This window comes from Callithrix jacchus, chromosome X, assembly GCF_049354715.1.
Source record: "Callithrix jacchus isolate 240 chromosome X, calJac240_pri, whole genome shotgun sequence".
Lineage (NCBI taxonomy): Eukaryota > Metazoa > Chordata > Mammalia > Primates > Cebidae > Callithrix > Callithrix jacchus.
The window spans coordinates 94111720-94137944 of record NC_133524.1 but is presented as its reverse complement, the minus strand read 5'-3'; the positions used below and the strand labels follow the sequence as shown (position 1 = coordinate 94137944).

The window sequence follows — 26225 nt, the reverse complement described above, 5'->3', positions numbered from 1 at the left end:
CCACAAGCTTCAACAAATGTGAATGCAATGTTATCACGTAAATAACATTCTTTGACTATTCTATAAGTAAGTGAAAAATAACAAACATTTTGATATATAACAAGGAAAACTCATTTATCAGCAAATAAAGACAAACAAATTCTAAACAGCTCATAGGTCAAAGAAGACTCTGTAATAAAAATGAGAAAATGTAACTAAATGATTACAAAAACATTAGGGTTCACTTAAAGCGGTATTTGGAAGACATTTTATAGCCTTAAAGTGATATATTATGAAGGACTAAAGGTTGCAAATAATGATTGAATTATTCATATCAAAAACTTCAAATATGAAAAGTAAATAAGTCAAAAGAAAATAGAAAAAATGAATACTATTTAATGAATTAGAAAGCAAATGTACAATGAAGGCCAACAAAGATATAAGTTGTTTCTTTGAAAATATTTTTTAAATGAAAAACCTCCAATTTGGAATGGAATTCCATTCCAAATTCATCAAGGAACTGGAATTTATCAATGGAATTCATCAAGGAAAAAAGAGGTAAAGGGCAACAACATTAAGAGTAAAAAGAGGATAACTATAGATGTTGATACTAAACAGATGAGAAGACAGTCCACAATTTTTATAATAAATTTGAAAACTTGAATGAGTAAATTTCTAGAAAAATGTAATTTATCAGAAGTGACTCAAGAAGAAATAAAAAACCTGAATAACCCTCTATCCTTTAAGTAAGCTTGGCTTATAGTAAAACAACAACAACAACAAAACATTTTTTTAACTTCCAATGAAGAAAACACCAGGACCCAGCTCTAAGAAGTTTTCAGACATGCCAAGAAACAGATTATTTCAGTCTTACTCAAAGTCTTCCATAAAATACCAAAAGCAAAACCCTCCTAATTCATTTTGCAAGGTCAATGTAGCATTTATATTAGAACCAGATAAGAAAATTTCAAACAAAAGCTTGTCTGCTTTTGGGGAGAATGTACTTTGTTCCCACCACTTTGCAAAAAGAGAATGCTGACCCTATGGATAAATAATATCAGTTTTCTCATTTATGATTTATGATAACTTTAATTTCAAAAATAGAACATTAAAAACATTAAATGATAAACTTGAGACCAAGTTCCAGTAAGGGTATCATACGACAGTGAACAAAAAAAAATGCTTTGTAATTTTATTAGATAATGGTGATCAGTTCCCTCTTTCATATCATAAAGATTAATTCAAACCTTTAACGCTATTCTTTTCAAGTTCACCTCCTCTTGCTTGCCTCCTGCATTCAAGTCCTTTTTTCAGAGATAATACAGAAGTCATTGACTCTAAAATCTCTTGATATTATTTCCCCTCCAACACTTATTTATATCTGTACATAATCGTAGCCTCTCTCCTCCCATTACAGAAAAAGCAACTGATGTAACCCCTCCACCTGTGCTGTTTCCCATCTCCTCCATCACTTCTTTCCATCAGTTATTCCCATTTTGTCCTGTATCTCCAACATTGCTATTTCCATTTGTTCTTTTTCAATTTAAGTTAATAACATCATCATCCATCCACTCATTTAGGCAAGTGAAAACATGAAAGAAGTTCCCGACACCTCACTCTTCCTTGCTCTCCCCCTTCCAAATCTGCACAATAACCAAATCTTCTTGCTAGTTATATCCCTTGAATATTTCTCACATTTTCCATTTCCTTTCATTCCACTGACACAATCTTGGTTCAGACTTTCATTATCATTCATTTCTAGACAGATACGGTGCCTCCTAATTAATAGCATAGCTCAGAAGAAAAGCATGGACCTTGAAGTCGGTTTGTGTTCAGATACCAACAATATGTTTTGCTGTAATTGCCACTGTAGGGAAATTAACCTCTTTAAACCTTATTTTCCTCAGCTGTAAAATGGAGATGGTAATGCTTGTCAATAAGTGTTACCATAGTAATAAAGGGAAATTATGAATATAAAACATTTAATACTATACTTTGCACATTGTAAGCACTCAAGAAATGTGAACTCCCTGTCTTCTTATTACTTATTCTCCTCCAGCCCCTTTGCTACCCTGCCATGTGACTTGAATAGAAATCTGATATGTCACTTCTCTAATGAAAACCATTTGGTGGTTTCGGTTCGACCACATGTTCAAATTCAAACTCCATTAACTTAGGACATAAAACCCTTCACATGTTGACTGTCTATTCCTGTCTTCACTCATGCTTCAAATTCATTAGCTTCTTGAAGACACAGAAGGAATTTGTCTTATCCATCCTTAAATCTCGAGGGTCTAACAACAGTGTTAGGTTCAAAATAAAGACTGTCAACAGATGATAATCTTTTAAAGAGTGCAGCCATCTGGTCTGGTTTGTCAAAGCTGGTCCACATTTGTGTTAACACATCAACATTCTCCAGAAATTTCTTAAGTTTAGCAACTTGTGATGAAATATGCCACATAAGGCTTTTGCTTAGGAACTTCATACCATATGGACTGAGTAGTTCGAATAGTGACCTCATTTCTGATATGTCAGAATATTCCTGTACATCGAATGTTAACTCATTTTCTGTAGGTAATTTCACAAATGTTTTCATTGCAGGGAAATAAGCTACATGATCATAGCTGACTTATCTTAACAAAGTTTCCAAATACCAATTTGTGTATAGACTCATAATGGTTGCTTCTCCATAGCTGCCTAAATGTTGTGTTTGTCGAAGAAAAATATCATTTAATACTCTTATAGTATCAATCTACATGTAGTTTTATATTGGCTGGAGTGTGGTCCTGTGTGCTCTTATACCTGTTAGAAGCTCTGATGGTTTTGCATTTTGTGTGTGGCTCAATTATACATAATCATTGCAACAATGACTTAGTAAAGAGGATTTCCAGATGGGAAGTCAAATATTCCCTTCACATGGGGTAAAGGTATGTTTCCATAACACCATGTTTGAGACACAGTTTATAAAGAAACATAACTCGGAAAGTGCAAGGTGCAGTTTGTCAAATTTAGTTACAACCAGCCTGTTTTTCTTCATGTACTTAATGCCTTGTTTCTCCCTTTCAGGTTTCCCTTTCTTACTAGTCTGTTTTTTTTGTTTTGTTGATTTCTTATTCACTGCTTGACTGATGGTTTTGACACAATGCTTGGGCAGCAACTGGTCACTAAGAGTACGCTATTCTGTGCAAATATCTGTGATGATATTTCAAGCTTATTTTGCCACTTCATCTAGAAAGATATTACATAAGGAAAGACTACATTCTCCAAAATGATGTAACTCTCTGCACACAGTTCATGAATGCAACAGATAAAATGAGTGCAAAGTAGTGAAAATGCAGTTCAGTATCTTGACTGAGAAAGTAACTCCAAACACTGTTAAAGCATCTTCTCAGGAGCATGACTATAAAAGCAAAATATGTAGAGCTTTGATGTTTTCGGCGACATTTCCACCAAAGAATCTCCCTTTCTTTATGAAAAAATTACTATATTCATCATGTTTTCAAGTTCTCTGTGATCTGAAAGGCCAAATGAAGCTTTAGAGACACTAGTATGTGCCTGTAACCTAAACCAATCTAATCTCATTCCTCTGAAATCAAATATTTCCCCATCTTCGACTTATTTTACACTTACAAAAGTCATAGTCTTAACAACAGAGGATGCGGTGATTGAGTCATCTCCGGGCCAACAGGAAGATTCTGCATGAGTTCATTGAGGACAACAGCATCAAAGCCAGAAGGGTACTGCATGTAATACCTCTGCATTATAGATCCATATTTTAACACACTTCCCAAACTAAATACCGTAAGACTACACAACATTGAAAATGGTAAAAGACCGCTTAGTATTAGAACCAGATCATGTCCTGAAATTCTGAAACCAGCAGCGTAGGTTGTTGTTTCTATAAAGCCTAGTGATATTTTTAGACTAAATTCCATGGTGCCCTGTTGGCATTAGCACAACCATTGTACTCTGCTGTATAACAAACAGTCTTAGAGATTTATCAACTATTGATACAAGCGTAAGTCCCTAATCACTTTTTATATGTTTTAAAATTTGAAAATTCAAGTGTACCTGCCATCACATAAAATAAACATTAGACTGTATCACAAAAAAAAAGATACTTTTGAAATACAGAATAAATTTTCATTCAAATATACATTTAACTTTTGAATGAAATCCACTTTCTAACTATAAGCTAGTTGATATTTGGAAATTCCTTCAGTGGATTTTGATGGAAGTTACAAGTTGCTATTAAATTTTTTAAAAAATAACACTTCTGTTTTGACATGTTTGTTATTTTGTGATCATAGGCATCATCGGGTTTTGATTTACTCTGAAGTTTCTTAAACTGACAGGATAATATCATGCCTTAGGAAAATCGTACCTAAGTTAATCATGAAGAGATGAATCAAAGGGAAATCAATGGCATGTAATGCAAGAGTCAAACAAAAAGCAACATAAAAAACATCTCAAATAGCTTAATTTTATGTGATAATCATGGTAGTATCACTTTGTATTTAATAAGGACATGTTTTCCAAAGATCTCAAAGTTCTTTTAATGTATTACCTTGTTTTTACTCACAAAATCCTTGGGAGATAAAGGAAAATTATTACTTAAGTAAATAAAACTTGCTTTGGACTCTTGACATTTTTTTGTTTTTAAATGTCAAATATTTACCGTACTCATACTGCTAAGCACTCATGATGAAAATATTACAACTAAACATGTTGCTAACACTATATATTCACGGTCACCACTGATCCCTAAACAACCTTGATTGTATCTCTGTGGTGTATCAATCTTGTTTTCTGTCTTCCTGCATTTTCTCTAGATTCATTGTTAAATCTAGAGGCTTGATCTAATTTATATTCAATTTTTATGTTAAGATAAATATGTCATAGGTGGTACTGTGTACATAATGCCCGCTCCCATTGATGATCATTTCGCAGATTCATTAGTTTATCAAGGGTTTTAAAATGTATAATATTCTCATTATGTCAACAGGATGCTTTGTTTTTAAAATATACATATAAACGTGCCATTCCTTTGCATAAAACTCTTCAATGTCCATTATGGTTGGGATAAAATCTAAATTCCTTAACATAGATTCTTACAAATGTATCAACTGACAGTTGCTTATCACTTCTGTCTTTTTTTTTTTTCCTTGAAACAGAGTTTCGCTTTTGTTACCCAGGCTGGAGTGCAGTGGTGCGATCTCGGCTCACCGCAACCTCCGCCTCCTGGGTTCAGGCAATTATCCTGCCTCAGCCTCCTGAGTAGCTGGGACTACAGGCACGTGCCACCATGCCCAGCTAATTTTTGTATTTTTAGTAGAGACGGGGTTTCACCATGTTGACCAGGATGGTCTCGATCTCTTGACCTCATGATCCACCGGCCTCGGCCACCCAAAGCACTTCTGTCTTATACTGTGGCACTCTCTGCCTCATACTTAGGCTTCAGGCATGCTGCTGACCTTTTGCAGGTTTCTGAATGAACTTCACTCTGGACCACTTTAGGACATTCACATGTGCTGTGTCCTTTGTCCAAAATTCTTTCGTCTCACTTCCAACTTCTGCTGGCTAACTTCACATCATATTTTTTGCCTCCATTTAAGTGTAGGTTCTTCAGGAAGACCTTCCCAGAAGTCCAAAACTATGTTAGCTCCACCTGTTATATGCCGTGTTATATATATATGCTTCCATTGCAACTTGCATTTATTAACCCGTATTTAGTAGACTTTTGACGCTTGTTTGAGCCGTGTCCTCCACCTTCCATTTTGTTCATCACTGTATCTCCAACACCCGAAGAGTTCCCAATACAAAGTAGGTGCTCAGTACTTGTTAAATCAACTTCTGTCACTAAAATATCACCTTTTGGTTTTGAATTGATAAGAAAATGCTTTAATATTATGTAACATACAAAGTACTTTTTACATGTCAGCATGTTAAACACCACAACATCCCAATAAAGACAAAAAAAGACTTCACTGCATATCTTCTCTTCTGCTTCTGTGAATTAGGGTTCTAAACATAGCCACTGTGACATTTTGTCATCTTGAATTAATATGGTCTGAAATATCTACGTATTTATCTCCTCTGTTTTGTGTCTGGGATTCTAACATCTAAAAGAGCCCTATGACCAAAATCAGGAGTGTGTAAGATTTATATTGTATAACCTAACTTAATTATATATTTTTTATCTAAATAGGAAGATGCCAACCCTGCTTTTCTATTTCGGCATCAATGCCTTCAGGAAGATTTCCATGAACAGAGTTGATAATACCTTTCTCTAAGCTATCTTTGAACTTTGTTATTACATACTTCTGATATTATGCATAGCGTTTTTTATCTACATCACTGTTCAGCCTGCTAAACTCTGATCCCAGTGCAGATATGTACTAAGCATTATTAATATTTCTACATATTTAATGCTTTTAAATTGTGTATTAATTTTTGATATTAATATTCTAGCATATTCAATATTTCTACATATTAAATGCCTAACACAGTGCCTGACACGCAATAGATTCTCAATTCATAATTGTTGAATCATTGACATGAAATACTGTACCCTCTAGTCTGTAATTAATTTCCACATAATGAAAGATGGTTAAATTTGCTGTGGTGGTGGAGGTGGTGGTGGTGATTACCGTGAAAAGTGAATGGACTCAGGACTCCTGGTCAAAGTATAACAATAAGACAACTAAGTATTAAAATATTGCATCTCAACGAGGTCTGGAATCGATGGTGGATTGAATATAGGAAACTAATTTTAATCCCCCTTTAAAAACCCACTAAAAATGGAGGGACAAAATTGTTTAAGACAAAAATCCTGAAGACTGAGAAGAACATTAGAAGAGCTAACAGCAATACAACTTTTTGAAATAGAAACCAGATGGATTCTTGTTAGCTGACTTAGATAGACTTAGTTCATTGATCCAGGTAGAGAACTCAGCCAGCAGTGGAGAAAGCTGAGAAATAATCCAATTTACAATCTGATGTATCCATAAAGCCTGGAAATTAGCAGAAGAAGATACCTTTAGAACTGAGAGAGTCCAGGAAAAGATTAGGAGGTTTGGATGACACTAAATTTAATCTAGAAAGATCCTTTCCCTCATTCCAGAGCTAGGTCAACTCTCTTTGCCCTACCCTGCAGATGTTTGAAAAATTATTCTCCAGCTTTGGGGAAAAATAGAGTCACCGAACTGGAAGACTAGATATAGTGGACCTAGACGCTTTACCTAAAACAAGGAGATTAAGCAACCTTATGCATAATAAACGGGATGCTTCCCTCACTTAGTGTGCAAAACACTGGGAGCCGGTCTTCCATTCTCTGGGCAAGAGACTGGAAAAATCTTCTCTGGAGAAACTGATGAGCCCAAGAAAAAAAACCTCAATATATAGATATCAGGGAGCTCCCAATGAACAGTCCACTCACACACCGAGTAAACCAGCTACATCCACAGGCTCTGAGTTACACTTAGCACTTTCAAACATGAACAGATAATGTTAAAGAAAAAATTTTCAATTACATTGTTAAAGTATGGTAAGGAAGACCTTATTCAGTATCATCATGATAGGTGTAAGGATCACTACAATGGAATCTCACAGTGTGGGAGAGAAATGGGGCTCACCTTCAAATACAGCATGGGAATTTATAGCCAGGGAGCCCAGTGGAGGCCAGTCGATGGAAAATTGCTAAGACGGAACATCATGGGTAAGGGAGATTCTGACTAAACTGACTTAACAGTATTCTTGCTGAAGACAGGCCAGGGTGATCAGATGTCACCTGGGGGATGATGGACAGTGAAAAACCCAGTCAGATACTGAGGCCTATCAAATATCAAGGCCGGGTAATTCTTGCTAAATTGACTTAGCAGGGTTCTTTGTTAAAACTGGATTTTACAAGGAAGTGCACAGATAGGCCTAGAAGAAGATTCAGGAGCCTGACTAAAGTTCAGCCAAGCAAAGGACGGTATCAACAAGCAAGGATTGCCAGACCCGGAGGAAAGTATCCAACATAGAAGTTAAAGAAAAAAATAAAAAATTAAACAATAAACAGAAGAAAGAGACTTGAAGAAATGGAGACTGTGCAAGGAGAAGAAAACTTTATAAAACACTCAGTGATATACTCAGGTAAAGTATCATACAGGAAAGACAGAAGAACAGAAAGAATATCCCTTCAGTGAGGAATATTCAGAGAAAAAGTAAAATAATTTTTGGAAATTAAACAACAGATAAAGTGTTTCATGTAAAAATCTAAAGATTGTTATTTTTCTAAACTTTATGATATTCGTGGTGTCTGTTAGCTTTTTAGTACTTGTGAATTTTGTCATTTTTTCTCTCATTCTAAAACATAACCCCATTTTTATCAGACATCTTATTTTGTTTTTATAATTTTATATTCATTTTCCTGAGGAGGGTCCCCCAAATTGCATATAAACTTCAGGCCCTTCAGAACTCGTGCCCATTCCTGATGGCAACCCCATCTTTTCAGCTGCTCACATCTAACCACTGGCTTTATTCCTGACTCCCCTCTTTCTCTTATTCTACATGCTAATCTGTCAGGAAATCTCATCGGCCCTGCCTTCAAAACATATGCAGTCTGCCTACTGCTACCATCCTTGTCCAAACCACCAACATCACTTTCCTGGATTCTTACAATACCCACTTAATCTGTCTTCTTGCCCTCACCTTTGCCTGCCTACTGTGTATTCTCAACACAACCACACAACAGCCAGAGAATTATCTTCTTAAACCCTAAGTCAGATAATATAATTTCTCTGCTCAGAATTCTCTAATGGCTCTCCATTTGAAGTGGCTCTCCATTTCTTTGACCTCCTATGGAACTATTTATTCTTTGGCTCACTCTTATCCAGTCGGACCGACCCCTTTATTATTCCTAGAAGATAACAGACTTAATGTGCCCACCTTAGGGACTTCACACGGCTGTTTCCTTTTGCTGATATTATCCAGATATCTGCAAGACAATCTCTCTAACCTCTTTCATGTCTCTGCTTTAATGTTACTTTCTCAAGGAAGACTATCCTATCCATCCTATTTAGAATTCTAACCCAATCCACCTTTGCTCCATGGCCTGGCACTCCTAACCTCTTGTTCTGCTCCCTCTGTTTAATGGCACTTTTCACCTTCTAACATATTATATCATGTATTCATTATGCTTGTTTATTGTACATCTACTCCCATCAGAATGATGACTACATACAAGCAGAGATTTGGTTTTGTTCATTGTTATATCACTAGCACCTAAAATAGTGTCTGGCACATAGAAGGGGTTCAGTACATCTGTCATTAACTTGAATATAACACAGATAGAGTCATACACCCCATATAGACATTTCGGTCAGCAACAGACCACATATCATGGTGATTGCGTAAGATTATAATGGAGCAGAAAAATTCCTATTACCTAATGACATCATAGCTATCGTAACATTGTAGCCCAACATATTAAATTGTCCTATGTTTAGATGCATAAATACTTACCACTGTGTTACAATCCCTACAGTATTCAGTACTGTCACATGCTATACAGGCTTCTAGCCCAGGAGCAATAGGCTTTTCCATATAGCCTAGGTGTGTAGTAGGCTGTACCTTCTAAGTTTATGTAAGTATACTCTTTGGTCTTCACACAACAAAATCACCTAAGGATGCATTTCTCAGACCCTATTCTTGTCATAAAGCAACACATGACTATATATTAATATGCAGCATATATATTTTTATATATGCTGCGAAGATATGATGGTGCACACACACACATAATGGAAATGCATGCAATATCTCTAGATGAATATATAAGCAAGAAATAACACTGGGTGCTTCTGAAAAGAAGGACTGGGTATCAGGAGAACAAGGTGGAAAGAATGCTTTTCGCTGTATGCTTGTACAGTTTGGAATTTGAGCCATATGAATGATCTACCTTTTCCATAAATGAATCAAGGAACAGTTGAAGTTGAATTTCATAATATGGCTTTTCTCTCCATAGTAAGACCCTAGAAGTATTATGGATTTCTCAAACTCTCAATCTTTGCACTATTATGTAAGTGTTAAAGTTATTTAAAACACATGTATAGGAGTCAGTGGGTCATTGAGAAGCATAGACTATTTGGTCCTCAAGAAAAAAAAACTTGGCTACAATAAAATGAATGTGTACTTTGAAACCAAGGGCAGGAAACATTAATACAGTTCAATACATATTGACAAGTAAAAAAGAAAAAAAAATCATGAAATTAAATATATAGCATAATTCTATTTGTATTTTAAAACATCTCTGTGTGTGAAGTTTATGTATAAAAAATCCAGAAGGAGGGAGCTTTCACATTTTAATTTTTAAAGTATTTTTGAAAGTGATTTCAAACTTAACAGTTACAAAAATAAAATAAGTACAAAATACTCACATATCATTTACATAGATTCACTTCGTAACATTTTATCCCATTTGCTTTATTGTTGGTTTTTCCCTGCCATATTTATATACATCTACATATATTCATACATGCACTCACAGAGATATGTACACACACATATACGCAACATTTTTTCTGCACTGTTTGAAAGTAAATTACATGAGGCTCTTCATATCTAAATACTGCAGTACAGTTGTCAAATTCAGGAAATTTAACATTAAAACAGTACACTTTCCTAATCTACCAGCCATATTCCACTTTTTCAGTTGACTTAATACTTTTCCACGTAGCATTGTATCATTCATTCTCTGTTGCTTTACAAAGAACGTAGATTGCTTTTATAATTTTTAAAGCAATGTAAATTGTTTTACTTATCTAGTGAATTGAGATAAGCAAAATACCTCTCAAAATGTAACTTATTGCGCCTCAGGTAACTTACCTTGAAATCATTTCTTTTCATAGAGTCACTACGCATATATAGGTCTGATACAGAACTGCTTTCTTTTCCTAGAAAGCTACTAGCTATTCTCAGCTACTTCATATTTCTGACTAGATATCAGAATGATGAGTGGTACTGAATCCTGATGCAGTCTCACACTTAAAGAACCTTAGTCAAAACAGGTAAGGTTCTTTATCAGACCCCCCTGGAATCTCTGAAAGAGTACCAAATCTTCTAGTCAGATCAGAAAGGTCCTTGAACAGTCTTTTTTTCACTTTTTGTTTTCAAATTAATTCGAAGAAGCTAGTTCTGTTGTCTTGACATATTAATTGTGTTGTTTCTATTTAGAGGAAAGAAGCACCAGGCTTTAAAAGAGTACCAGAATCCTTTCCTCTGAGTCTTTCTTTCAAGTATTTGTAAATCAGTTTCCCTTCATTCTCCTCTAATAGCTGTGGTGCGCAGGCACCAGCACTTCCACAATATCTGAATAATACACTAGATCACAGTCTCCTCAACATTATCACTGGAGGGCCTGAGCAATCTACTAGAACCAGATACAGGCAGAACATTAACAGAGATTAGGAAATGCAGGTTTCCTTGAAAAGGGGCTTTTGAAAATTTTATAAGTATGCATAAGCATTGTGTAGAATTAGAGAAAGTCTTGGTTTTTAAATCTCTTTTAAATTGCAAATGACCTGTTTTTTTTTTTCTAAAACAAATAAAGCAAATTATTGACTACAACATTTAAATATTAATTGAATTTGTTTTGAGTAAATTGTGCAGGGCTTAAAACTCCTACCACACAGGCACTTTGTTGAGCAAAATAATTTTGAAGAAAATATATTCATAGAATCATTAAGAATGTGTTTATTGAGCCATTTGAGGATAATCAGTAAAATCACTAGCCATTTTTACAAAAGCTTTTGGTGACTATAGTCACCAAAAAGACATTGTTATCACAATTTAAAAACACCATATATATAGCATATATTAGCTACTTTCATTAGGAAAATTCTCCTATTATCTATACAGCATATAATACAGATTAAAGACATTAGGGCAAGTTTTATAATATTATATTGATAGAAAACATAAATTTGAATTTAACCACCTGCAAAGTCCTCTACTGAACCATAGCACAGTGGGTACTGAAAGTGGAAAATAATGTTGAAAGCTACTGAGTGCTTATTTCTGTCTTCAGTGGGGAATGACAATATGTAATCCTGAGATTTCCCAGCATTAGCAAGACACTCCACAGTAGGGGGGTTGGAAATGGGAGCAATAAACAGTTAACTGGAGTATGCTGTAAGGCACTTTTAAAGACCAAGAACATAAGACTTGGCATATTAATAACTCTTATATTATAGCAGCCCTGCAGGTGAAAATGGAGCCTGCAGATGACTGCTGTTTCTCTTCCAATCCTACCTCAACTTTTTTGCCAATGCTTCTTGTCTTAACCTTTATCATGCAACAGAAAGAGAGGCTAGGATGAAGGAAAAGGGAACCGGTGGAAAGTTCAAGGTAAAATATTGAGTGATGTTTCAAAAGGCTTGGATTTGAGGAAATTTAGTTTTCCCCCAACAGTGACGACAATGATGCACATTAAATCCACAGATGATAGTGCACTTAAATACAGGTAAGTGTCCAAGCCATGCTCAGAGACAGAGAAAGAGAAACCAAGAATACCTAGATGAACATAAAAAGTATGCTAAAAATTTTTACTGGTATAATCCTCCTGTCGCCCTATCCCTCCATCACTTCTCCACAAAATACTTTACCACTGAAAAAAGGGAAGAGCTACCTGCAGTAAATATTTCTCACCATAACTGTTGGACAGTATTCACAGCAAACCTTTCGAAGTCTGATGAAAGATTTGAAAAGGGACACATGGAGGAAGTAGGATATAAAATGTTTTTAGGGACAGGTGCAGTGGCTCACACCTGTAATCCCAGCACTTTGGGAGGCCAAAGCAGGCAAATCAACTGAGGTCAGGAGTTCGAGACCAGCCTGACGAACCTGGAGAAAATTAGCTGGGTATGGTGGTGAATGCCTGTAATCCCAGCTACTTGGGTGGCTGAGACAGGAGAATTGCTTGAACCTGGGAGGCAGATGTTGCAATGAGCCGAGATTGCGCCATTGCACTCCAGCCTGGGCAACAAGAGCAAAACTCTGCCTCAAAAAAAAAAAAAATGTTTTTAGAAGAGGACAGTTTAAATAAGTGCTGGTTGACATATGTGAGTTAGAAGGTGCATTCTAACATTTTTCTCATTCTAGAATTTTATTCCTTGAATTCAAGAAGTTATATGCCAAGTCTCTCTTTTTTGAGCTACAATGTGAGTATTTTTCATTATGTTTCATCCATGGGCTGATTCTGTTAGCAAGGGTGGCAGAGATAAGTTTCTCATTCAGCCTCCAGCTTGGTTTCTATTTCTGGTTCAGAGGCTGTACAGGGGAACTAGGCAAAAGAAGAATGAAGTAATTGGTAACTTGTAGTTATCATTTTTTTAAACTTCTATTATTTTTTATTTTCAATTCCTCTAACATTTTATTTTCCATCTAGGGAAATATTCTCAGACTGAGATGATAATCTCATAAATCTTTTATCAAACTTCACTGGAGAATTATTATTTGTTTCTCTGCTATCATTTATTCTGCTTTAATCTTCAAATATGGAAAGAATTTTTCAGTGAAGCAATTTGAAAAAGAGCTACTTTTGGAATACAATATGACAACTATGCTTTCTATGTTTAGCAAAATTTCAAATAAACAGCCCCGTCATTCACCAGAATCTTCAAATTACATAAACACTAAAACTGGTTTTTTTGAAATCTACTTTTTCGATAAAAGTGGAAAGTTATAAACTAAAGTGCATATTAGATAATCACAAATCCAATTTCCAGGGTATATTCTGAGTGAACACTGACTAAAGCCATTCTTCAATGTCATCTATAGGAATCACTGATGTGCAGTATGAACAGTCTGAGGCCCTGAATGATCATTCAATTATGTTGAGAATATAAGGCAGGGAAATGGGCTCCGATATTTTAAAAATATTGTCCAGTAAGTGTGTTGAAACTGAAAACTTTTATTGCTTAAATATCAGATAAAAGTTCTTTTAGTCAGAGTGTTCTTTTTCTTGAACATTCTGGCTAATCGATATTTAATGCTTATACATTTTAAAACAATATAGCCATACAACATTCTCAGGAAAAATATAAATATAATAGACAAAGCAATGTGGTCTGAAAGATTTCTGGTCTTCAAATCTTTTCCTCCTCTGAACTACTGGAGGATTTATTGACTGATTCATTTATTAATTATTCATTCATTGCCTTCCAATATCTTTTTAAATCAATTTTATTATTTTTATGATCATAAAATTAAATGTGTTTTAAACATAAAACTTATAGCAAGTTCTGAAGAACAAAATAAAAATTAGGCCTAATCCAACCACCAAGAAATAATCCTTATTAAGACTTAAGCAAATTTCCTTTGCATTCATACATTATAAAAGCATAACTGCTTTTGTTCTTTATAAAAGTGGAATACATTCTGTTTATTGTCATGGTTTTTTCTTTATGATTACTGCAGAAACACTTCTCCATGTTTTAAATATTTTTGAAAAACAGGCAGGTTAATAGAAACTCCACTTCCAGTATGAATGAGTAAGCTACTAAAAATTGTCTTATGACAAATAGACAACTATAAATTAAATACATGTGTATTTCAGAGAGAAGCCACTGGCATAGAATAAATTTCATGTTTTCAGACAAAAGAAAACTAAGAGAATGAATCACCAACAGATTTGAATTATAAGAAGTGCCAAAGAAAGTTCTTCAGCTGGAAAGAAATGACACCAGAGAGAACCTCAGATTTTTAGGAATGAATGAAAAGAATCAAAAACTTTTAAGTATTTGGGTGAAAATGCAAGGTCACCTTCTCCCTTCACTTCTTTAAAATGCCTACAACTATTTAAAACAAACATTATATCAATCCCTTGCAGAGTTAAATGGAATTGATTATATTGCACATAACAAACATTACATTAAAAAGATGGGGAAGTGGAGAATATAGACCTATATGGTTGTAAGATTACTACATTCTGTGTAAATGGTACAATATGTAATGTAAATGGTACAACCACTAAATATATGTATATATTAAAAAGGTATAGAGAAAAATGAATAGATAAAATCAAATTCTAAAATATGGTTATGCATCACTTAATGACAAGGACATATTCTGAGAAATGTGACACTAGGCAGTTTCACAGTTGTGTGAGCATCGTAGAGTGTGCTTACACACATCTAGATGGTATAGCCTACTACATTCCTAGGCTACATGGTATAGCCTATTGCTCCTAAGCTACAAACCTGTCATGTTACTATACTGAATACCTTAGGCAGTTCCACAGTAGTAAATATCGTGTATCTAAGCACATCTATATCTAGAAAAGGGATAGCAAATACATGAGATTATAATCTTACGGGAACGCCATCATATATGTGCCCCATCATTGACAGAAATGTCTTTATGCAGCATATTACTGTATATTCAAATAACTTAACAGAGAACTAGGTCGGGAAAATAGAAAGATAAAAATAAGAAGGAGCAAACAAAACCCAAACGGTAAAATAATACATCTAAAGACAACCATATGCATACTGTTTACAATAGCTAAGATTTAAGTGCAACATAAGTGTCTGTCAACAGATGAAAAAATAAAGAAAATGTAGCATGTATACACAATGGAGTACTATTCAGCTTAAAAACAATGATATCCAGTCATTTGCAACAACATGGATTAAACTGGAGATCATTTGTTAAGTGAAATTAAGCAAGGCACAGAAAGATAAACATTGCATGTTCTCAGTTATTTGTAGGATCTAAGAATCAAAACGATTGAACTCATGGACATAGAGAATAGAAGGATGGTTACCAGAGGCTGGGAAGGGTAGTGGGGAGCTGACAAAAAGGTGGATGGTTAATGGGTTCAAAAAATATATAGAAAGAATAAATGAACCCCACTATCTGCTAGCACAATAGGGTGACTATAGTCAATAATAACTGTACATTTGAAAATAACAAGTGTAATTGGATTGCTTGCAATTTAAAAGATAAATGCTTGCGGGGATGGATACCCCATTCTTCATGATGTGTTTGTTTCACATTGCATGCCTGTATCAAAATATTTTGTGTACTCCATAAATATATACACCTACGATGTATCCACAAATTTTTTTTTAAAAAACTAAGACAACCATATGCATAAATGCAGAGAGTAGAAGGGTGGTTACCAGAAGATGGGAAGGGTAGTGGGAAGTTTGGAGGAAGTGGGGATGGTTAATGGGTCCAAAAACAGAGAAAGAATAAATCAGACATACTATGTGACAGCACAATAGGATGACTATAGTCAATAATAATTTAGTTGTACATTTATAATAAAGAGTGTAATTGGATTGTTTGTAACTGAAAGGATAAATGCTTGAGGGCATGGATACCCCATTCTACATGATGTGCTTATTTCAAATTGCATGTCTGTATCAAAACATCTCATGTACAGAGACAGTAACTCCGACTCGGACGGACAGGGCAGCATGTGCAGAATCACGTTGTGACTTTTTCCTCCAAGAACTACTGCAGGAACATACCAGGATGGTTAAGAAAATCAAAATGACCTCAATTAGAATGAAAACGAGAGATATTAAACCAACACCACAGAAATACAAAAGATCATTCAAGGCTACTATGAACACCTTTAAATGCATAAACTAGAAAACCTAGAGAGATGGATAAATTCCTGGAAATATACAACCCTCCTAGCTTAAACCAGAAAGAATTAGAAACCCTGAACAGACCAACAAAAAGCAGCAAGATTGAAATGGTAATCATAAAAATGGCCAAAACAAAAATGTCCAGGAGCAGATGGATTCACAGCTAAATTCTATCAGACATTCCAAGAAGAACTGGTACCAATTCTACTCATACTATTCCACAACATAGAGAAAGTGGGAATCCCCCCTAAATCATTCTATGAAGCCAGCATTACCCTAATACCAAAATCAGAAAAGGACATAAAAAAAGAAAACTGTGGACCAATATCCCTGATGAAGATACATGCTAAAATTCTTAACAAAATACTAGCTAATTGAATCCAACAGCATATCAAAAAGATAATCCACCATGATAAAGGGGGTTTCATACTAGAGATGCAGGGATGGTTTAAAACCTGCACGTCAATAAATGTGATACACCACATAAACAGAATTAAAAACAAAAATCACATGATCATTTCAATACATGCAGAAAGGCATTTGAGAGAATCCAGCATCTTTTATGATTAAAACTCTCACCAATATCAGCCTAGAAGGGACACACCTTAATATAATAAAAGCCATCTATGACAAACCACAGCCAACATAATACTGAATGGGAAAAAGTTGAAAGCATTCCCTCTGAGAACTGGAAAAAGACAAGGATGCCCACTCTCTCCCCTTCTGTTCAACACAGTACTAGAAGTCCTATCCAGAGCAATCAAACAAGAGAAAGAAATGAAAGGCAATGACATTAGCAAAGATGAAGTCAAACTGTCACTGTCTGCTGACAATATGATACTATACCTAGAAAACCCTAAGTACTCCTCCAAAAAGCTCCTAGAACTGATAAATGAATTCAGCCAAGTTTCCGGATACAAAATTAATGTACACAAATCAGTAGTTCTGTGACCAAGCTGAGAATCGTATCAAGAACTCAACCCGTTTACAATAGTGGCAAAAACATAAAATACTTAGGAATATACCTAACCAAAGAGGTGAAAAACCCCTACAAGTAAAACTACAAAACATTGCTGAAAGATATCATGGATGACACAAACAAATGGAAACACATCCCATGCTCATGAATGGATAGAATCAATATTGTGAAAATGACCATACTGACAAAAGCAATCTACATATTCAATGCAATTCCCATCAAAATTCCCCCATCCTTCCTCATAGAACTAGAAAAGAAAATCCTAAAATTCATATGGAACCAAAAGGAGCCTGCATAGCCAAAGCAAGACTGAGCAGAAAGAACAAATCTGCAGGCATCATATTAACTGACTTCAAACTATACTATAAGCATGGTACAGGTATAAAACCAAACCAAAACAGCATGGTACTGGTATAAAAATAGGCAAACAGACCAATGCAATGGAATAGAGAACCCAGAAATAAAGCCAAATACAGCCACTGATATTCAACAAAGCAAAGAAAAACATGAAGTAGGGAAAAGACATCCTATTCAACAAATGGTGCTGGGATAATTGGATAGCCACATGTAGAAGAATGAAACTAGATCTTCATCTCTCACCTTATACAAAAATCAACTCAAGATGGATCAAGGACTTAAATCCATGACCTGAAACCATAAAAATTCTAGAAGATAACACTGCAAAAACACTTCTAGACAGTGGCTTAGGCAAAGACTTCATGACCAAGCACCCCAAAGCAAATGCAAGAAACAATGATAAATAGGTGAAACTTAATTAAACTAAAGAGCTTCTGCACAGCAAAAGAAACAATCAATAGAGTAGACAGAGTAAACCCTCAGAGTAGACAAAAATCGTCACAATCTATACATCTGACAAAGGACTAATATCCAGAATCTACAAGGAACTCAAACAAATTATCAAGAACAAAAAACACAACAAATAATGGGCTAAGGACATGAATAGACAATTCTCAAAGGAAGATATACAAATGGCCAACAAACATGAAAAAAATGCTCAGCATCACTAATGATCAGGGAAATGCAAATCAAAACCACAATGTGATACTATCTTACTCCTGCAAGAATTGCCATAATCCAAAAATCAAAACATAATATATGTCTGGGATGCAGTGAAAAGGGAACACTTTTATACTGCTGGTGGGAATATAAACTAGTACAACAACTATGGAAAACAGCTTGGAGATTCCTTAAAGAACTAAAAGTAGAACTATCATTTGATCCAGCAATCCCACTACTAGGTGTCTACACAGAGGGAAAGGAGTCATTATATGAAAAAGATACTTGCAGCACAATTTATAGCAGCACAATCAACAATGGCAAAAATATGGAACCAGCACAAACGCCCATCAATCAATTAGTGGATAAATAAATTGTGGTATGTGTGTGTGTGTGTGTGTGTGTGTGTGTGTGTGTATACATACATACCATGGAATACTATTCAGCCATAAAAAGGAATTAAATAATGGCATTCACAGCAACTTGGATGGAATTGGAGATCATTATTCTAAGTCAAGTAACTCAGGAATGGAAAACCAAACATTGCATGTACTCACTCATAAGTGGGAGCTAAGCTGTGAAGATGCAAAGGCATAAGAATGATACAATGAACTTTGGGGACTTGGGGGAAAGGTGGAAGTGGGGTGAGAGATATAAGACTGAAAATAGGGTACAATGTATACTGCTCAGGTAATGGGTGGGTGCACCAAAATCTCACAGATCACCATTAAAGAAGTTACTCATGTAAACAAACACTATCTTTTCCCAAAAAACCTATGAAAATAAAAAATTTTTTTTAAATCTCATGTACCTCATGAATATATACAACTATGTACTCACAAAAATTAGGAATAAAATAAAATAAAGACGATCACATGAACAATTACATTAAATAATAATAGACTATATATGCTGATCAAAAGGCAGATATTACCAGAAATGCTAAAAAGTCAAGACCCAACTATACACCATCTATAACATACATACTTTAATATGACACAGATATGTGGGAAAAATGTAAAAGTATATTATGTAAGTCATAAGTATAAGGTCACAGTAGCTATTTTAACACCAGCTAAAAGAAATTTTAAGACAAAGAGTATTACCAAAGGTAAAGAGTAACATTCTGTAATGATGATTGGATCATTTTTCAGGAAAAAAATTGTAAACATACATGTGCTTAATAGCAGAATTTTAAAATTCATGAAGTAACAATTGACAGAATTAAAGAGAGAAGTAGACAATTCCAAAATCATAGTAGGAGATTTTAGCACCTCTCTTAGTAATTCATAGAATATCTGGACAAAAGTTAGGTTAAACATAGAGGATTTGAACCATACTGTCAACAAGTTTGACCTAATTGATATTTATAGACTGTGACAATCAATCACTACAGAATGCACATTTCTTTCATATACACATGGTACAGCCACCAAAATTGACCACATCTATGACCATGAAACAGATATCAATGAATCTAAAAAGGTTTGAAATCATACAGAGTATATTTTCTAGCTGCAATAGAATTAAATTAGAAACCAATAACACATTAAGAGTATAGGAAATTCCCAGATATTTGGAACTTAGACAAGACACTTCTAAATAATTCATGAGCCAAAGAAAAATAATAAAATTAAAAATTGTTTCTAACTAAATGATTATAAAAATAAAGCATGTGAAAATACAGTGCTTAGGAGAAAATTGATGATTTAAGTTGCCTATATCAGAAAAAAGGAAAGAACTAATATCAATAATCCAAAGTCCCATCTCAAGAAGTTAATATAGAGAGCAGTAAACCAAAAGTTTATAGAAGGAAGGAAATATGAGAGCAGAAATAAACACACCAAAAAATAGATAATGCAGAAAATTAGCATAGCCAAAAGCTGGTTCTATGAAAAGATGAACATAATTGATAAAATCCCTAGCTAGACTAAATAAGAAAAAGAGAAAATGCAAGTCATTATCAAGAATGAGAAAGAGGTTAGCAAGACAAATCCTAGACACATTAAATATGTAATTTGAAATTTAGAAAATATTATGGAGAGCTTCATGTTAACAAGTTTAAAAACTTACTTGAAATGGACAAATTCTTGAGATATATGACCATCAAATTTGACACAGGATAAAACAAAGTTTTCAGAACATATGGGAGGAGAGAGCACCTCCCAAATGGTTTTATGAAGCCAAAATATACTTAATATAAAATTCTGAAAAAGACATTGCCAAAAAAACTGAAGACCAATATTTGTCACCAATCTAAATGCAAAAAATTTTTATAAAATATTGACAAATCAATTTAACCATATATTATTTAAAATAACACAATGGCTAAATTTATTTTATCACTGGGATGCAAGGTTACTTTAACATTCAAAAATAAAACAATACAATTCACCAGATTAGCATAACAAAAGAGAAAACATAATTATTTCAATAGAGATAGAAAAAAGGATTTGAGAACATTCAGCAGCTACTGTGATTAAAAATAGAAAGAAACTCACATGAAACTAGGAATAAAATCTCTTAATCTGACTAATGGCAGGTATTTAAAAAAATAAAAAAACAAAAATAACACACGTAATAGGTAGACATTAAACACTTTCCCATAAGTGTTTGCTAGTAGTCCTAGCTGTTGCAACAAGGCAAGAAAAAGAAATGGAAAGCATAAAGATTGGAAAGAGAAAAGTAAAATTGTGTGTATTTCCAGATGACACAATTATTTATGAGAAATTCCTAGATAATCTACAAAACAACTCATAGAACTAACAAAAAATTTAGCAACATCACAAGATACAAAGTTAATATCCAAAAATCAGTTATATTTTGATATGCTAGCCAATGATAGAAAAATGAATTATTAAAAAGTTATTTGACAGTTACCCTCTACCTCAAATATGAACAAATTAGGAATAAATCTAACAAAACACATGACACATCTCCTCACTAAAAACTATGAAACATTAGTGAAAAATATTAAACCTATAAATGGAGAGAGCCACAATCAGGGATTGAAAAATTCAGTGCTGTTAACATGTCAATTATCCCCAAATTAATCTGTAGATTCAACACAATACTAATTGAAATTCCAACAGGGCTTTCTTAAATAGAAATTGAGAAGTTGATTTTCAAATGTATATGGAGATGCAAGTGACCTTAGAATTGCCAAAGCAATCTTTAAAAAGAAAAACAAAGCTGGATAAAGTATGCTACCTGATTTCATGACAGTATAAAGCAGTAGTACGTGAGTGTGGTATGAATGAAAGAATAGACATATCAGTCAAAGGAACAAAAAAAGAGTCCAGAAATGTTATATAAATAGTCAAAATGTTTTTCAACAACAATGTCAATGCAATTCAATAAAGAGAGAAAATGAATGTTGATTGTTACCTCATTCTGTATGCAAAAATGTCACCCAAAATGGGTCATAGATTAAAATATAAAAGACTAAAGCTATAAAACTTTCAGAGTAAATAAAAGGAAGAAAGCTTCATAACTTTGGAATTGTCAAAATTTTTTAGACAAATCACAGAAATCAATAAACATATTAGGAAAAAATGATTAGATTAATCATTGAAATGAAAAACTTCTGCTCTTTAACAGACACTTTAAAGAAAATAAATATACAAGCCACAAACTGAGAGGAAATATCCTACAGTGCTTACATCTGACAAAGGACTTGTATCCAGATTATTTAAAGAGCTATTACAATTCAATAATAAAAAGATTTCCCCCAAAAAAATGAAAAGTGGAAAATATTTGGACACTTAATGAAAGATTTACAAATGGCTAATATGCACAAGAAGAGATGCTCAAGATATTAGTTGTCAGAGGAATGCAAACTAAACCACAATGATACACCAATGAGTCACTAGAAACATACTAAAGTGACTAAAACTAAAACAAATGAAAAACCCAAGAGTTGAGGATATGGAGCAACTAGCATTTTCATACGTTACTGGTAGGAATGTAAAATAGTACAACCTCTTTGAAAAACTGTTTAGCAGTTTTTAAAAAATATATACATATACTTATTATATAACTCAGCATTTTGTTCCTAAGTATTTACCAAAGGAAAAACATTAGCTTTTTTTGTTTTGTTTTGAGAAAGTGTCTTGCTCTGCCATCCAGGTTGATCTCAGCTTACTGCAACCTCTGTCTCCAGTTCCAAGGTATTCTCCTCCCTCAGCCTCCCAAGTAGCTGGGACTACAGGCACATGACACCATGCTGGGATAATTTTTGGCATTTTTAGTAGAAACAGGGATTTGCCATGTTGCCCAGGCTGGTCTCAAACTCCTGAGATCAAGGCAATCTGCCCTCCTTAGCCTCCGAAAGTGCTGAGATTAGAGGCATGAGCCCCCACATCCATCCAGAAGTTTTATTTGTATTAATAATACCTCAAAACTTGAAACAACCCAAATGTCCTTCAACAAGTCAATAGACAAAAGTCATATATTCATATAATAGAAGGCTATTCAGCAATAAAAGGGAATGCATTATTGCTACATCCAACAAAGTTAATATTTCAGAAAACAATCATGTTGAATGAAAGAAGCTGGCCAAGAAGAATGCATACTGTATGATTTCATTTATTTGAAACACTTGAAAATACAAACTAATCTAGAGGGAAAGAAAGTCGGTCATTGGTTACCTGGGACATACAGAGTCAGGGCTGGATTACAAAGCCTTGTGAACCACCTTTTGATGGTGATGGAAATGGTATGTATCTTAATTGTGGGAGTTTTTTCATGTGTATTTTTAACGGTCAAAACTCACAAAATTACATAATTTCAATAAACTCAGTTGACTGTGTGCATATGATGCCTCAATACAGTTGGTTAAAAAAAACTGGATATTTGCTACATAATATTTATCCTTTATATGTATAAAAATTTATTCAGTCCAAATTCTATTATTATTTAGAGAAATAATGATGGCAAATATGCAAATTCAAATTAAAAAGTCTAAACGTTATTGGATACAATCCAGGGGCGCACAGAAAGAAGAGCTAGATAACTGAGATACAAATATACCTACTGGGGAAAGAAATGGGGTGAGGAAACAATGTTTTAGTCATGATGGTGACTGCTTACATAAATAGCAAAGCTCCCCATCTCCCCTGCAGTAATGAAGAAGATTTTGACAAGTATTTTACTCTGCCATTTGTATGCCTCAGGTGTAGAATAGCTTATATAGGTTATTTGTTTTGTGGTTCATATAAGTAGACTGGCAAATATATACTTGACAGTAGTCCATGAAACACACTGCCCTGGGGAGAATTTATGAACGATATCAGGGATTGTAGTACTGAGTGAATCCTATTTTGAGGCAGAAAGCTAACATCGTACTTTATAAAAACAGATTTAACAAACCTCATTAGCTCTGTCCCTGATGCCACCTGAACTTCTTGTTAAAGGCGCTCCACTGTTTGAGATGAATTGGGTGGCAAAATGTCTTCCTCCTGAGCATTTTGGAAAAGGAAAACTATAAATCCAAGCATTACTGTTTGTCGTTGGCTGGAAAAAAGCAGATCTATTGACTCTTTCCTGGCATTAGTGGAAGACTTGGTTACCTATAAATTATTCAGTTACAACACAAAGGAGCAAATGGACTGAAGAAGAACATCAAGGCTGTGAGTCAGTGCTCCAAAAGTTAATTTCTAGTGGAAAGTTTAGCACCAATGAGAGTCTTGAATTATCCTAGCACTTTCCCCCTAATTTTCCCTCTATTTCTCCTTCTTTTTGTGCCTGGATAGATCCCTGATACTTTTTAAACCCTCCTCCATTGTTTTCTTTTAAAATAATAAAATATTTCAAAATATAGCTCACTCAGTTTCTAATTTCAATTAACTTTTAATATCACTCAATATATATGGATAAATATGCATCGTTGCAGAATGTCTACTCATCCTGCATTGCAATCCTATATTGACCACAGAAAATTATCTGGATGAAGAAAGAAAAATTTCTGATCTACTTATTTTTCTATTTGCTCCATGTACAGATGTTTTCTATTGTCATGGCAATGAAAGTATTCAAGAAATGCCCACCTATTATTGTATAATCAAATGAAATTTCTAATTTCTAAATGTTTATATTTTGAATAACCAAAATTTGCCTAAATGTGGACACTTTTTTTAAGTGCTTTAGTTCAAGTGTTGTTTCGGAATAATCAATTAACTTTTAAAATTAAAGAGGAACAATTCTCTAAAGGAATGATTTCCACTCCACCATTTGCTATTATAACCATGTTAGTATTTAGTTTTCAAATTAGTGTTGGAGATATTGAATAGCAATCAAATGCTTGAAGCTCTAGAATTTGATTAAAATAGAGAATTTACGTTTTTTGTTTCCACTTAGATACAAAAGCATGAAAGAGTTTTAAAAGTAAAGTCTAATAGTGTTAGCAAAATCCTTTTGGTTTCCCTGCTGATATTATCACTCTACCCTTGCAGAATGTCAACTGCTAAACATATTCCATCCCTGGACTGGCACAGTACTAAGAAATTGACTTTACCATCTGGCTTTCTAGCTTTTTATCAGGTCTTTTTAATTAGGTTCAAATCGGTGATCTCCACCTTTCCCTGCTTCCACCTTTTTCAGTGCCATTAAGGCTGAACTCATTTCCAGTGCACTGCAGTGTGCTCAAGTGGAACTTAAATTGAATAGTATTTTCCCCCAGGTTTTCACACCTTACATATGCTAGCAAAAGTCATGTCATGGTTGCCCAGCAGTGCATATAATTCAATTTTTGTTTTATTAAGATATGAAGATGACCATTACATTAAAAAGCCAGGCAGCCTTAAGAGACCTAAATGAAAAATGGGACCATAGTTAGAGAAATTAAATAACTCTGCAAGGTAAGGAAAAAGGGAGAGCACCGCAATTTTGCTCTTGAACTAAAACCACTAAAACAATGTGTGTAATAGACATTTATAAAAAAAAAAAAACATTTTGAAGTTAAACCTAGTGATGCCCTCTTTTAGAAAAATATTTCCACAGGGTTTGGAAGAGAATAAAAAACTGGTGAAATTTGGTTATGTCAAATATCTCCTGTTAATTTAAAATGATCCCGATGCAATAAAAATCTAACTTCAGAAAGCTGGTTGGGCAATGGCGGGCCAATGGGAGTTCATTTTTTTATTCTGTCTGTGACAGTAGAACTAGAGGCTGCGTTACAGGTAGTGTGAAATCTTTGCTTACTTGAAGGGGAAGAGTAGAGCAGTCATTGCAATATAATAAACTTACTACCTTTATAATATTCACCTCATTATGGCCTCATATTTAAATAAAATTGATTTCCAAGACAGAAAAGAGTGTTTTTCAAAGGGGGAGGCAGAAAGGCAATTTCCAAACACTCTGTTAGATTTCTAAAAAGCATACAAAACATTAAGGGCCCTTATGCACTCTTTTTTCAATCAAATGCATCCTTTTTTCCTATGGCGATATTGAGATTTGCACTGTAAACTCAGACAGGACCTAAAAGAGTGGCTCTTCCTAATTCATTAAGACAGTCCGAGGAAGAGTTAGTCACAGATCTCTGAGTCCCTGCCACATCAACCTGTCATACAGGCAGCCTGGTGCAAATCAAGTAGACCAGGTCTTTCATT

At 34.4% G+C, this 26225-nt stretch overlaps 1 pseudogene; it reads right to left on the bottom strand.

Moving 5' to 3' along the window:
• Nucleotides 1–2248: 2248 nt before the first annotated feature.
• Nucleotides 2249–3914, bottom strand: LOC100397386 (nck-associated protein 1 pseudogene; annotated as a pseudogene).
• Nucleotides 3915–26225: the final 22311 nt, after the last annotated feature.